Source organism: Macrobrachium nipponense, chromosome 18, assembly GCF_015104395.2.
Source record: "Macrobrachium nipponense isolate FS-2020 chromosome 18, ASM1510439v2, whole genome shotgun sequence".
In the NCBI taxonomy this organism is placed as follows: Eukaryota; Metazoa; Arthropoda; class Malacostraca; order Decapoda; family Palaemonidae; genus Macrobrachium; species Macrobrachium nipponense.
This window is the reverse complement of record NC_087211.1, coordinates 78206882-78222471: the sequence shown is the minus strand read 5'-3', so window position 1 is coordinate 78222471 and position 15590 is coordinate 78206882. Positions and strand designations below refer to the sequence as shown.

The 15590-nt window shown below is 36.9% G+C and overlaps 1 protein-coding gene across 29 annotated transcripts in view; it reads right to left on the bottom strand.

Moving 5' to 3' along the window:
• LOC135197228 (calcium/calmodulin-dependent protein kinase type II alpha chain-like) overlaps nt 1-15590 on the bottom strand; it is a 751907-nt gene that overhangs the window by 327530 nt on the left and 408787 nt on the right. The gene's annotated exons all lie outside the window — the stretch shown is intronic.

Sequence of the window (15590 nt, the reverse complement as noted above, 5' to 3'; positions counted from 1 at the left end):
CCTCCCTTCCTCCCTTCCGGTTTATCCGACAGCCACGTAACTGGATGCCAACTTCAGTATACGTATGATACATTCGAGTCTTCGTAACCACAAGAGTTATCCATGTATCCTTCAGCAAAGGACGCATACATCTTCAGTGTTACAACAAGCCTATTCTGTGTATTCTTCCATATATAAGTTATTGCCTGGAAAAAGGGAACTCGTCAATTTACCTTTAACCATATGATTCTTCCTTCAAACTTTTAACAAAATGACACCTTCGCTTACCTTCCATCGAAGTCACGTTCAATTAGTCATCGACGTCAGGGATTATTTATATTACCTTGGAGTTTAATCATCACAAAAGACAAACTTTCCCTTCAATTTTATCGAAAAATATATTTTTTTTTATCACAGAAAATAGATTTCAATTTCTTTATTGATCTTGCTTACGATTACGTAACTTCGTTCTTTTACCTCGCGAACACATGAACATACATGCAAAAGCGCGCGCATACACACATACATATACAGACGTGTGTGTGTGTGTGCGCCGGCGTGTCTGTGTGTATAAATGCCTGTGTGCGCGCGTGTAGGCTCAACAGGGGAAAACTTGCTTAGTTTCAAGTATCGAATAAGAACCAAGTTGGAATATAACTTCTGCTTATAAAGCTTAACAAGAAGAGGTTCAGGTATCGGATATCAGGGGTGCCTCATTTTAGCCTCAGAGAGAGAGAGAGAGAGAGAGAGAGAGAGAGAGAGAGAGAGAGAGAGAGAGAGAGATTCATTCCAAAAGTGGGGAAAAAAAGGACACGAGCAATGGAGGGCCAATACAAACTTTTCTCTTGCCGTCCCAAAATTGCTCTTGTTTCAAACACTGGAAGTGGCATCAGTCATTTGTACCTGAGTCTGCTGCACCACAAGGGAGACTATTCTTAAGCTCTAAACTTAGATTCCATCTCTCTCTCTCTCTCTCTCTCTCTCTCTAAGCCGTCACTCTCCATCTTTTTCTTGAGGAAATACCATTTGATATTTTCACTATTTACCAGATACGTTACGCTAAAAAGCTACTTCAAAATGCACTACTGTGCAGGGACAGCAAATTTGGGAGCAATCCAGAACTTTAGACTTATTTATATATTTGCTCCAACTCACATCCTCGAAACTATCGGTTAAACTTTCGCTCTGGCGAACAGCGGTTCACAAAAGACGGAAACCAGGACTTCTCACGCGTATACCAGTCGAAAGCAGTAAGCATACAAGTACTTGAAGGTAGCGCTGATCACGGTCTAGGTATAATACCTAGACCGTGGCGCTGATAACCAGATCAACGAGAAAGAAATGGCACAGGAAGGAGCCACCTGCCCCCAGTACACCGAAAATCTATGCATTGTAGTACCGCTAAACCTTCAGTCTGACAAATAAAACATACACCAACCGGCCTAGAAAGTCCTACTACCAATGCAGTAAATTATAAGAAACTGAGAAATAAGTTGCAAATCCTTGACGACTCCTTTCAAATCCTTTTGGTTTCTCGGCGTTCTGTCCTATATGAGAAGGCGATCTGGCGCATGAAATTGTCCAAGTTCTTGTTTATAAGATAGAGGTATTTGAAGAGCTACATCTAAACTATATAAGAAACCTTGGAAAAGGCAGATGCTGGGATATTCGTTACCGAGGAAATGACAGAAATAAAATTTATCGTTTTTTTCCTATAAACTTTAGGTAACACTGCATTTTCGACGAGAATGCATCGAGATCCAATGGAAGTCACATCTACATAAGCATAGTGAGCGATAGCAACAAAATTAAGAATTCAATTAGCATTTCCAACGGTCTTCATATTTGACACGCATAATTTCTCGACAGACCTCATCATTCACATTTAAATCTTCATCAGCAGAGAATTCTCATGAGAACTTCCATTCCAACGAAGAGCTTCAAACTTAATCAAAGGGTAACTGATTTCGATGTGAATACGTATTTATACTCATCGAACATTGTAGTCTTGGCAATTTTTACTCATTCGATTTAAGATCTTAACATAATTTGACGCTGATTTTTTCCAAAATAAAAATAAACAACGGATATTTTGTGATTAAAATAACTTCTGTGACTATAACTTTACATAGAATGCAATTGAAGCATATTATTGGACATATATTTAAACATCTTAGTGCGTTACGTTTCTTTTAAGCATACAAAAATAACAAAGCATTCCACAACTGAGAAAAAATATTTTGCAGTTGAAATTTGCTTAAATTCTTTCAAATAAACCAACCTCAACGGACACTGTTCTGTATAAATTACCTACACTTACTCATCCACCTTCCTCGCATTACTCACTCGAGTGCGTCCCTTCCGACACACATTACTATGGACAATTCGAATGCAAATAATTTCAAGATCTTCCCATTTTTCTTGCCTTTTACACATTCAACAAATAAACTCCTTAAACGAAGGACAAACCAATATCTTTAATAAGTGAGTACACTATGAAATGAGCAGAAAACAAAATCACGCCTCGGTGGCGTGGTCGGTATGGTCTTGGCCTGCCACCTCGGTGGCCGCGAGTTCGATTCTCGGGCATTCCATTGAGGGGTGAGAGATGTGTATTTCTGGTGATAGAAGTTCTCTCTCGACGTGGTTCGGAAGTCACGTAAAGCCGTTGGTTCCATGCAACGTAAAAACACCATACAAACAAACAAACAAGAAGACAAAATCCCGTCGATGTACAAAGGTTTCTTTCTTTTGGTTAAAAGAAAATAAATAAATAAAAATAAAAATGCAGCCTGAACCCTTCACCAGAACCTAATTACCCAAAAGTGGATGGCAGGAAATCCTGTCTTATCTGAATGAGCGTAAAGATATCCGAATCTGATTTTATCTTTGCTTCGACCAAATGTCTGAAGAAAAATATAATCTTGCCACCCAATGCGACTCCGGATTTCTCAGCGGAGGATTTTTCACAACCATCGCCATCGTGAAACGCAGTTCGTATTTGAAAGGAAGACTGACTAATAACCCTTCCTTTTTTCATCGGCAACTAACGATTTTTAATTAATAAGCCATAAACGTTTCTGAGGACCCAGTACATTTTTTATTATTTTTCCTGAACGTTTTAATTATTTCTCATTAATAGACCCCAGCATTTTTCATTGTTAACCCCATAACATTTTTCTCACTAAAACCGTAATATTTCTTATTAATCATTCTGAACATTTTTATTAAAAGTTCCAAAATATTTTACAGTACTAATTCCCTACTATTTTACAGTACTATTTCCCAACCATTCTTCGTTCCAAGTAACGGTCGATATTGGGAATTTATTTATCTAGGTTAACAAGTACAACGTCAAGTTGAAAATGATAAGAGTTCAAATACATATACAAAACCAGCTTCAAATTCGGGGTACCAACTCGAGACCAGGACATTACGTCATGATAGACTAAATTCTGAAAGGGTGACTCACGAAAGGAAGCCGATGCATTTCAGGCTGATGGAGTCTTTCGTAACTGGAGAGACTTGCAGTTAGAATTCAGTAAACTACTGGATATGATGCTCTTACTCAAATAACGGCCGATTAATCACTGATGGTTCATTCTTGAATTAAGTAAATTCAACTTTGCAATCTCATAAATAAATCTGCTCGCGCTTTGCCAAATGTATGTAACTCATTACTGACAGACATAATTAAAATGAACTTCTTTTAAATGCTACAGAACACATCTGAAATGAGCAGCGGTAACGCTATTATGAAAGCGGCACAGAATTACCATTTATTTAATGATAATCAAAAGGCTCCATACCACGCGACCTACTTTCCACCTAATATTACAGGGGATGCAAACTCGTCCCTACAAATTGATTCACTGGAAGTGATTCACCTCTGGTAGTGTCAGTACTGCTGAAAGGACACATTTCGAGGACTGCAAAGTTTTCCGGAAAGCAACTGGGAAGACTTCAAGTATTCGAGCAGCTTCGTCTCAGAAGAAACGACGCGGAGGATTTGGTTTATACTTTTGCACGGTAGCCGCCGCCCGATTTTACTGAACTGAATGAAAAGATGGTCAAAAGTTCGATGATTTACTGTCTTGTCATGAAATTCTGCCAGTTTTCTTAAAAAAAAAAAAAAAAAAAAAAAAAAAAAAAAAAGGAAAACGTTTTAAGCAGTGATGCTCTTTCCTAGGCATGATTCAACCAATTTTACTTTCCACCTCATCATCAACGTTAGTAGCATAAAAGTAGTAGCAGTACTATAGTTGATTCACATCAACCGTGCATCCGAAGTCTAAGCCAGTCCCTTACGACGCTCTTGATTGGCTGTTGATGAGCCAGTCACAGGGTTGGAAACTCAGTCTCTCTCGAGACTTCACATAGGCAGGATGTATGTTACACCTCCCCTGAGGGATAAGTCTTTCAGGAGAGGTGGAACATACATCCTGCCACTGAACTTTTTTTTTTTTTTTTTTTTTCCGAGAGACTGAAAGTTTCAAGCCGTGTGATTGGCTTATCAACAGCCAATCAGGAGCGTCGTAAGGGACTGGCTTAGACATGGATGCACGGTTGATGTGAATCTACTATGGTAGCACCCAAGTAGCTCTCTCCATCACTCTAATCAGTAAATCAACTCCCGCCTTACCCCCTACGCCCCCGCCCCCTCCACATTTCGAGAAAGCCTCATTTTGACTGACATTTAAAATATATGGAATTTTCGGCTTTATTCAGGAAATGATCCGAGTGAGGTTTTCTTCATTTCTTCGTTAAAAGAGGAGCAGTCAATCACAGTCCAAGAAAGTTGGGTTAAATAGTGACAAATGGTCAAGTTTTAAAATACTATTCCTTTTTAGTCTCCTAGTTAATATTAATACTGGACTTCCACCCAACTACGACCAATATAAAAAATATAGCATTTCTCTAGAGGGCGCTCCTCTCATTTTATATAATGATACTACATTTTTTATTCAAATTAGAATTTTTGCGTTTTACGTTACTGAAACGAGTATTCAAATAGCTATATACACATGGTCATTCACTCTTTGAAATATGTTTTATAGGAAAAATTCACATTGAGAGTTTTTTCGGGCTTTGTGCTATGAGTCCATGCGCATTACCTATCGATAGCAATGAGTCGTATATTAAAGATCAGAAATAAAAATACATATTCTGAAACTGATTTTAGAAAGGTTAAAAAAATCTACTCCTTAATTTACTGAAGAACTCAAACGCAACTTAGGGTGACCAATCACGTGGCCAATGATGATAACTCAAAGATATAAAGAAATGGCAAAACCAAAAACAACGTCGAGGAATTAAAACTTCAGCCTCATACGCAAAGAAACCTTATGAACGCGACCAGGGAGAGGCCGGGAACCGGATAACTGACTTCCGGATCCGTTTACCAGAAGCTACGCGATTATAAAGTTAGCGTCGTCCGTTAATGAGATCTACAGCAATCCAACAGGAAATTTACAGGCTCCTGAAAGAAGAGGAAGAGGAGGCCGGTCCCTCCCTCCGAGAAACATTTGCCTCCTTAATTAATATTAGTTCACGATGAAACGAAATGTTGAGTAATGAATAAGATTCAATACATCTTCCCCTACGTGATGTAATCATGATATTTATGAAGAATGCCATTTTTATCATTATTCTGCCCCGTCCCCCTTTCCTTCTTCATCTTCGTCTTCTCGTTTCTTTTCTTCTTCTTCTCTCTTCCCATACTCTCCATCCTCGACTCTCTCTCTCTCTCTCTCTCTCTCTCTCTCTCTCTCTCTCTCGTTCCAAAAAAGAAGAGAGCACGTTTTCAGACTAACGTTGACTTAATGAAAGAACGGAGTCCAAACAGCTTCACGGAAATGAGTGAAATAATGCGAGCCTTTTGGATCAACGGATTTGCCCAATTTCAAAGCCATGGTATGTTTTATCAAACGGGTGGACAACACTGTCGCATTTAATATATCCCGCACCAGTGCACGTAAACCATAATTTATGGGCGCTTTTAATTCATTAATGGACTGTCGCAATCATTATTATTTTTTTCCTGATGGCAATATACACACGTATGGTGCGAGTTTCATTAAGATAAAACACGGATAGCTATACTGCATTTTGTGCCAGGTGCATTAAACAATGATGACAATGATGACTAGCCTAGAGTAACCTTGAATATATAATAAAAAAATACATATTACGAATCAACCTACTTTGCACTGCACTGCATATACTACAGGCAATGGTGACGTAGGACATTTTCACTTTCGTAAACAAATATTTATTTTAACACAAATATTGATACTTTATATATATATATATAATATATATATATATATATATATATATATATATGTATATATATATATATATATATATATATATATATATAATATATATATTGAAATGAAATTCCTAGTGTTCATGAAAATGGCATTAGAAGCTAAGAATTCGTTACGAAGGTTTCCTCACAAAAGCTAAGAATTCGTTACGAAGGTTTCATCACAAAAGTCATAAGTCATGGCGTGGAGGAAAACTAAAAGAGGACTATTTAATGACTGACAAACAGGGCCACCGCCTATTTCAGGTTAGAATAAAAAACAAAAATAACTTTTTATTTAAATAATAAGTAAAAAAAATTGGCCCTTTTAAATGCAGTCTTAACGAATGAAAATGCATATATATTACTATAATACAGTTAATCTGCAATGGCGTTTCAATTCCAACTTTTATTTTTAAAATGCATTTTTTAGTAACAGAATATAAAGCTAAGGAAAGCATTTCGTAGACAGTAAGCAGTGATGTTACATCGGTTTCATTCGAAGAAGCAAACAGGAATACATGGAGGAGGAGGAGGAGGAGGAGGAGGAGGAGGAGGAGGAGGAGGAGGAGGAGGAGGAGGAGGACCATTAACGAACGTGCACTTGATCACGGCAACACAAACAAAACATTGCACCCTTATATGCAAAAGACTGTTGAATAACTTGGCTAAAAAGTAAGCCTGGGAATATACATTACTTTCCAAAAATGTCTGAAGTTGAATCAGGCGAGAGTGTTATACAAAATAATAGCTTAAATTAGACAATGGAGTGTGCAAATCTTTAACAAAGCCTCTTTAGGACTGTTTTCAATATAAATAAAATACAATAAGAAAAAAGATCTAGACTCGGCTGTCTTCAGAGTCAATCTCTGCGATATCAGACTATAACTGTATAATCATCTAGTTCGAAAGATGATTTTACCATATCATCTCACGTATTGGCAAAGCATCGACTAATATGATCTCTCTGCAGCGAACCAAACCTTAAAACAATTTGTTCATTAGGGCCAATGAAGCGTATGATTAACTCGTATGTGGAGTGTTCTCATTATTTTTTGAAAGATGATATTACACAACTAGGACTGCCTCCATACAATCTGCCCTCTCATCGAATACAAGATAGTTTTTAGCCAGAAAGTGAAAAAATAAAAGCAAGAACTACTGTGGCAATACACAGCAATAAATTGAACTTATGCAATTAGTAAACGAAAGCATCCGAATATAAATATATTAATACATGCTCATATTACCTAAACTGAACCAATTCATAAGGATTCACAAAGCCCGAATTTTATATTAATCTTCATTAAGTATTCTGGTTATAAACTATAAATCTGAGCAAATTCCTTTGATATCTAACAAGTAAAAACTGCCATTTTCCGCAAAGGAATGTTAGAGCGAATAAGTGTTTTAAACCACAGCTTTAGAGGAAAAACCTTTACTTCTGTAACTGACACGAACAAATTACCATTAAATTCTGGTGCGCTACATTTTCTTCGAAACCGGATACTGACAAATGTACTCATTTATTTCCTTGTAAATGACTACAGAATGGGAGCACAAAACGCCCTTTAAACTATAGAATCCGGCATTCACCCATCCCAATTAAGAATAAAAATATTCACTTATCAGATTCATTAATTCTACTCCACATGGAAAATTCAACCGTCTGGAAGAAGAATGGAACCTTTTCCCCTCGTTTAGCCCCGATCCCCCCCCCTCCCCCTTAACCCCCACCACATCCCTGATACCCGAGCCGGGCAATGGACTACACTAATCGACAGTTCAAAATATGGCCTCGTCTCCAATTCACAAACTTTTCTCATTAAATTACCAATATAACTCCCTTGAACTCTATTACAAATTCACAATTGGACTCATTATCAAGTAAGTTTCGTGATAAACAGTTAAGGAAAGTTATACGGCTGTAAAAGGTCCTCCTTTTAAAGTCATTATGTCTAAAACACTTGAGGAAGATCTGGAATCGACGTCGGCTGCGATTAAAAAAAAAAAAAAAAAAAAAAAAAAAAACTTTCTCTCGATTAGGTCTATACATTTATACATACATGAATAATTACCATATCACCGTGATTCATATAAATTATTCGAGCTACAAATGTCCTTCAATACCTAATTCGCTCTACCTCGGAATTGATATATTTTCATATATGTAAACCGAAGGGGAATTTTTTAGTTAACGTCACTGCCGTCTTGACTTCGTCCCTGTCCACTGGACGGTGGTTCGATCCCACGAGGGGACGAAATTATTATCAACTAAAAAATTCCCCTTCAGTTTACATATATGAAAATATATCAATTACGAGGTAGAGCGAATTAGATATTAAAGGACATTTGTAGCTCGAATAAATTATACATACCTACATACAAACATATTACGGCAATGAATAGTGCCATCTATTTATGAATATGCCAGGCAAAGTAAAGAAAGAACATAAGCCAAAAAGGAATGATATGCAATATATGACAGAAATGAAAGAAGAATAAACAAGTGAGCTCGGAAGTCGCAAACCTGCGCCAAGGATGCGCAATTCTCCCGACAGATCCCTCATCCAGATTCGGATCGCTTCCAAATTTCAGCAGCTTGTTGACAGTCGCGAGGTCCAACTTCAGTCAAATTTCCGGAACAATCTGAGCATGAATTCCTGCGCAATCTTATTAACTAAGAAACAAACAGCCCAACAAAAAAAGAAAAAAAAACCGAAAATGGAAATTTCAGTTTTTAATATACTGAAAGCAATATACATGCAAAGTTAAGTCAATTTCAAGACGAGAGAAAACTTAATAAGCAAAATCTGAAATTAGAAAACTTAATTTTGTGATAAAACTTCCCTACAGTAACTTCAAGGCAGTGATTATGATTAAGCTAATAAGGATTTTCGTGGTTATTAGGTTACTCTCATGTTACTTATTATTTTTTCCCTACCGATGACTATATACTTGCTTTATCGCTTCATCCATATAGTAAAATAATGTATTAAATTTGTTCCTTTAATCTAAAAAGTCTCATCTGAGGTTTTCGAAGAATTCAGTTTCCCTACAGTAATGGATATATTAAGAAAGGTCCCAAATTTTGGAAAACGACGTGGCGGCACAGTTCTGGTGGTATGCTAAAGGTTTTTGTACGATGTGAATTTCTAACTCAGAAACAATGTTTGTTTGTATGGTGTTATTGCGTTCCATGGAACCAGTGGTTATTCAGCATCGGGACAAACGGCTTTACGTGACTTCCGAACCACGTCAAAAACAATGAATGATAATTTGTTTTACTTGAATGCTACTGGCGCATCCAGATCTTCAAGCAGAGCAAATAACCAATGACATCGTGCTGCAAACTTGGTGGTTACGGAAGGGGACATTTCGTAAAATTCTTTCGTGAGAGTTTGGTGCTATAGTTCTGAATCGAACTGTAACATATAATTTGTGCAGAAAAATCAGTGGCATGTATAACAAACTATACTAGATTCACATCACCCGTACATATGATGTCTAGGCCAGTCCCTTAAGACGCTCTTGATTGGCTGTTGATAAGCCAATCACAGGTCTGGAAACTCTCAGTCTCTCTCGAGAATTCACATAGGCAGGATGTATGTTCCACCTCTCCTGAGGGATACTTTTGAAAGACATATACCTCAGGAGACGTGGAGCATTCATCCTACCTATGTGAACTCCCTCGAAAGACTGAGAGTTTCCAGCCCAGTGATTGGCTTATCAACAGCCAATTAGGAGCGTCGTAAAGGACTGGCCTGGACATCAGATGCACGGGTGATGTGAATCTACTATAGCGTTCTGAATCGATAAGCGAATGTAATTTCCAGGGGAAATTCTAACGAGCTTATTTCAATTTTAGAATCTTCAGATCTCTCTCAATCTAAAAGCATGACTTTGGATCTGCTTTTTAATGCAGAGAAGCCACAATTTTAATGATGTTATCAAATCACAAAAGTGAGTACCGTTTTCTGGTTTATCTATTTAAGAATAATACTCACTTCCTGGCTCCAAAGTCGGTCAACCATTTCCAAAATAGATTTTTGAACTGACACAACATTTAGGCCAAAGGCCAAGAGATGGGACCAGTCAAACATCATGTTGGAACAATTGTTAGAAGAGGGTGGGAAGCTTTACAGATGGAAGTAAGAGAACATAAACAGAGGTATAGTAAAATGAATGAAAGAGGTTCTAGGTAGTGGCCGAAGGGACAGTGCAAAGAACCACAAGTAATGCCTACAGTGCACCTCACGGACCTAAACAGACCTTGTATCATGTGAACAGCTAGTCTAGCCGTATATTTCTCAAGACGCAGAAAATCTTCTGTGCAGAAAACAAGCCATTCAGATACATTATAATCTAATCAGCTCGTATCTCAATTACATGTTGAACAGAAATTATTTTCCTCACACTAATTTGATGACCATATAAATGCTGTAATGCCAGTTCGTCAGTCAGTTTCAACGCTCCTCCGCCACGGGGAGAAAAAGAGCGTTGTCGGAAAGAAACCCACATCACTTGGAACTTGAATCAACAAAGGACGCAGATGATCTTAGCACAGACTCGCGCCATTTGACGAAATGAGATGGAGATGAGGATAATGCACAGGAGATCGTGACTTTCGCGCAACTAAAGCTCCGGGCCTCATTCTGATCTTCCGTCAGTCTCAAATCTTTATATATAACTATAATAGGATGAAGAAGTTTTTCCTTATTTTTTGCATTGATTTTCTAAATGGTCCAATGCAACGACGAAGATAAAACATTTATTCAAATGCTTGAAATTCTACGAATGGAAGGAAGGCAATTTCCAAACTTTCAGAGGCAAATATATATATATATATATATATATATATATATATATATATATATATATATATATATAATATATATATATAAATATATATAAATATAAATATATATATATATAATATTATATATATATATTCTATTTCTATATATATATATATATATATATATATATATATATATATATATATATATATATATTATATATATATATATATATATTAGACCTGTCCTTAGCCAAAACATAATTCACAACTCTCATTATGAAAAGAGAACGGAAGGAATATGCAAATCCTTAGATGAGAGCGATAAGAGATTCTGAATTCTTTGATGGCTAATAATATGCACCACTTCTGCCAACTCTTCTGCAAATCCTGCAACCTATTCAGTGAAGATCTCGCAAAATCTCCTAAACTGAACAACATGACACATTTATTCTGAAAATTGTTCGGACGGTCAAAGGAGAATGAGATAAGTACAGGATTCAAAATGGAAATGATAGAAGCCACATTTCCTTCACTCTCCGCAGAGAAGACTTGGAAGAGAACAGCTACACTTCCCCTGGAGACTATCTTCATATTATCTTCATACTAAGCCGATTTACTTTCCCTTAAAACTCCTCCATGCTCAATCAATCTACTTTATGTTGTGGCGAGGTCTTCGTTTCGTCCTATAGAGGCTTTCTTACTTCTACAGCTAATTTGCTCTTAGCGTCGATCTATCAGAGAGAGATTACCAAAATCTATAGCGCCAATGTATGTATCTCGTGAGGTGTATTATAGCCCTTCTACCAAGCGAATCGAAATGAAATAGACCCTAAACGGCTTTTCTCCATAACCTCACTTCATCAGCCAAGAGTATTCTTTTATCCCGTAAAACCTAATTACCTTGATTTCGATTTCTCACTCGTGATTTTCCTTCATTCGTCAATCTCAATCATTTTGTTTACTGGTAAATCCGTATTTATGAAATCTATAAGTTTCCAGAGGTTTTCACTTATCTTTTAAAATACAAAATTTTTCAGTTTCACGTTTTATATCATAAACCTTGACCATTTAGTACAACTTTCCACATCAGCCTGATTTCATGCAAAATTGTACTTTAGAGTACTAGAATACTGTTCTTAGCTGTGGATGTCGACTTCTGCCAGAGATTTATATCTTTTAGCCAGAGTGGTTCGTGGTGGTAAGTGTCCGTTCCTAAAATTAGCAGCTATGACTTGGACCATTGACGGATGGTCTCTTGTTGCTTGTCACTTTTTCAAAAAGCTGTATTTCAACAGAGACCCTCCACCACATCCACAACTGATCCCTGATCCCCTTTTCCTGCCGAGAGCAAATAAGATTCACTGGACAGCAACACATGATGCAGTAAATGTGCCACGCTGTCGAACTTCTCAGTTCCAGAGGTCCTTTATTCCTCACAGTGCTGGATTATGGAACTTCTCAGTTCCAGAGTGCTGGATTATGGAACTTCTCAGTTCCAGAGTGCTGGATTATGGAACCTCTCAGTTCCAGAGTGCTGGATTATGGAACTTCTCAGTTCCAGAGGTCCTTTATGCCTCACTCTGCTGGATTATGGAACTTCTCAGTTCCAGAGGCCCTTTATCCTCACACTGCTGGATTATGGAACAGTCTCGTTCCAGGATGTCATGCAATTAGATCTTCAAAAATTCCAAGCGAAGATGCAATGCATCACAAACCTAATGCTATTCTCCTTCATTTTATTACATTATTATTTATTTATTAACTTATTAACTCTTTTCTTCTTTTTAATATGTGAGATCTCTTCTTTCTGTATTTCTCTTTACATTTTCTTTCTTGATAATGAACACCATATTACATGAAAACCTAAATTTAAAGTCAATGGCCCCACTGGGCTTTTTCCATATGAATAGGCTTCACCTTTTCAATAATAAAATAATAATAATAATAATAATAATAATAATAATAATAATAATAATATCCTAACGCAAGCCAAACGAAGTTTTCATTTTGAAATATAAAATATAAATCCCATTACACTTCGCTAAGTCAAATTAAACTCAGAGGTTTTTGTTTCTTCTCATTACGTCAATCAAATGATTAATAAAGTCACAGACTGATGTATGAGGAAGTTGTCGCTTGATACATTCTATCGAACTTTAACAAAGTTCATCTGCGATGTTTTCCTTTCCTATCATAAAACCGACCGGATTTCGTAGTTTTTAGCTTCATTATTCTACTCGTCCAGAATGAACCCACAATTAATGCAGCAAGTTTTCGTTTCCTATCCTGAAGCCTATTGAAAGATCGTAAAGCTACTCGAACCCCATAAAGCCGATGTGTCCTAAGACCTTTATTTTTGCTTCCTCTCGTAAAGCCTATCCAGCCCCATAACTCTCGAGGTCGACTCTTCAAGTCTGCAGCTTAAAAGGTTTCTGTGCCTTTACTCTCTCTTTAATCTGCCGCAGCTTTTCCCCGCTCACTTCCTTAAGAGTTACAGGAACCGATCTTTTCGCCTTTCCACATTCTTCTTATCAACCACTACACGCGCACACATACACACACACAAATATATAATATATATACTTTTATCTCTCTCTCTCTCTCTCTCTCTCTCTCTCTCTCTCTCTCTCGCTCTCTCTCTTCTCTCTCTATATATATATATATATATATATATATATATATATATATATAAAAGTATCATTAGCAACGTTTCATGAATTCTCTTTCGCAATCATCAGGCCGAGGAACTGCATCTTACCTTTTCAAAAGTTAAAAGTATTTTCGTCTCCGATTTCCTTACCTTTCACTTACTTTGTTTACCGCCACCAATTCATCAAAACTATTCTAACTGCAATTTTATACGGAAATTTTTATATACATTTTGTTTTCGTTATATGTATTTTCTAATTGTAAATAACTTATGATCTTAGTCTTATGTCCTGTCTCATGCATAGTATCATCTTTGTACATTACAAAAATCAGTTAAATTGCCTAGGTGTTCATAATTTTGATTATTATTTTTTTATTTCTCAGCCGATGTTGGTGATAAATTCTCTAAACGTTGCTAATAATAATAAAGGAAGTTTTATGGATTGCAGCACTGGTGGTATTCCCAAAAAGAAAAAAAAATGTGTAATAATATGTGAACATTTTCACAACAACACGCGCTCTAGACCATAATATCAAATCACTATCAAAGAAACAATATGATGAAGGATTCGAACAACAACGATGTAGTACCACCCTCCTAAATAGTGACAGGAATAATGAACGACGGAAAGCATTTCCAAAATACCTTTGGGGGACTGAAGCCTGACCAGCGTGAAGAGGCCCAAGGAGAATAGGTCAGCCCAAATCTCCAGAGCGAAGTTGAAAGAGCATAAGACCGAAAACTACTCTTTTGCTTTATCATATTTCATTCAACCTCACTTTTCAAATTTTCCTTCCGTGTGCTGAAATCGAATATGAGTATTCCATACATTTATCAATTGAAGATCGCCTTGAAACTATATGTTAGGCAGGGAACAGTCCTTTTAAACATCAGTTGTTCTATCAACCACTGTGATCAAGTACAGAATTTTGAAGATAAGCTACAGCGCTTTCCTACTCATATAGTGAAAAGGTAGCTTAGAAGATTACTGAGGAGCATCATTCAACGATCGCAGTCTTACACTAACCCACTCAATCCGTTCAATTTAAGAATAGTATCGTCTGTTGGGAAACCATGTTGACTTATCTTTCCCACATTACTATTATAGAATGGATTTCTTGATATACGTTCTCTCTCTATATCTTTCAGTTTTTCAACTCGAAAAAAAAACGCTTAAGAATGTAATCAATTCTTCCATCTGTTTCTTTCGGAAAACGGTTATCTCAGTCTACCAAGGAATACCGTCAAGGCCTCGCTAACTAAAGGGGACTGACGGCCATAATCAAAATTACCCTTCAAACATGTTTCCGTTTATCTTCATCTTCCAAAGGAAAGTGATTTTTTCAAGGATGCCAATCATCTTTCCTTATCTTATCTCTCTTTTCCAATGGAAACATCACAATTTTTCCGCGTCTGTTTTTCTCAATGCAGCATCACTGCAACCTGTCGTTATTATGATCATAGGCTCCTCGAGCCGCTAATGACAATCTACCAAGAGGTAGAAAAAGAAAAATATGAATATGTAAGCTATAACACTATTAAGGTAGTTTTTACTCTAACGGAATATAGCGTTCGCTCTGACAAAATATCCTGCAGTCTTTCGCCGCGCCGACCAAGTAAATTTCTTACAACTATAGAAATTACCCATCAAATAAAGTCAGGGCTATCTCAATGAACAGCACAGCGCTCACCTCTCTCTCTCTCTCTCTCTCTCTCTCTCTCTCTCTCTCTCTCTCTCTCTCGTATACACACATATGTACATACAACTGTGAATATTTTTAAAATTTGTAATTTTAACATTTTCCGCATATTTGGTACACTTTGCTGTAATACGCGGTCGAGGTAACTTA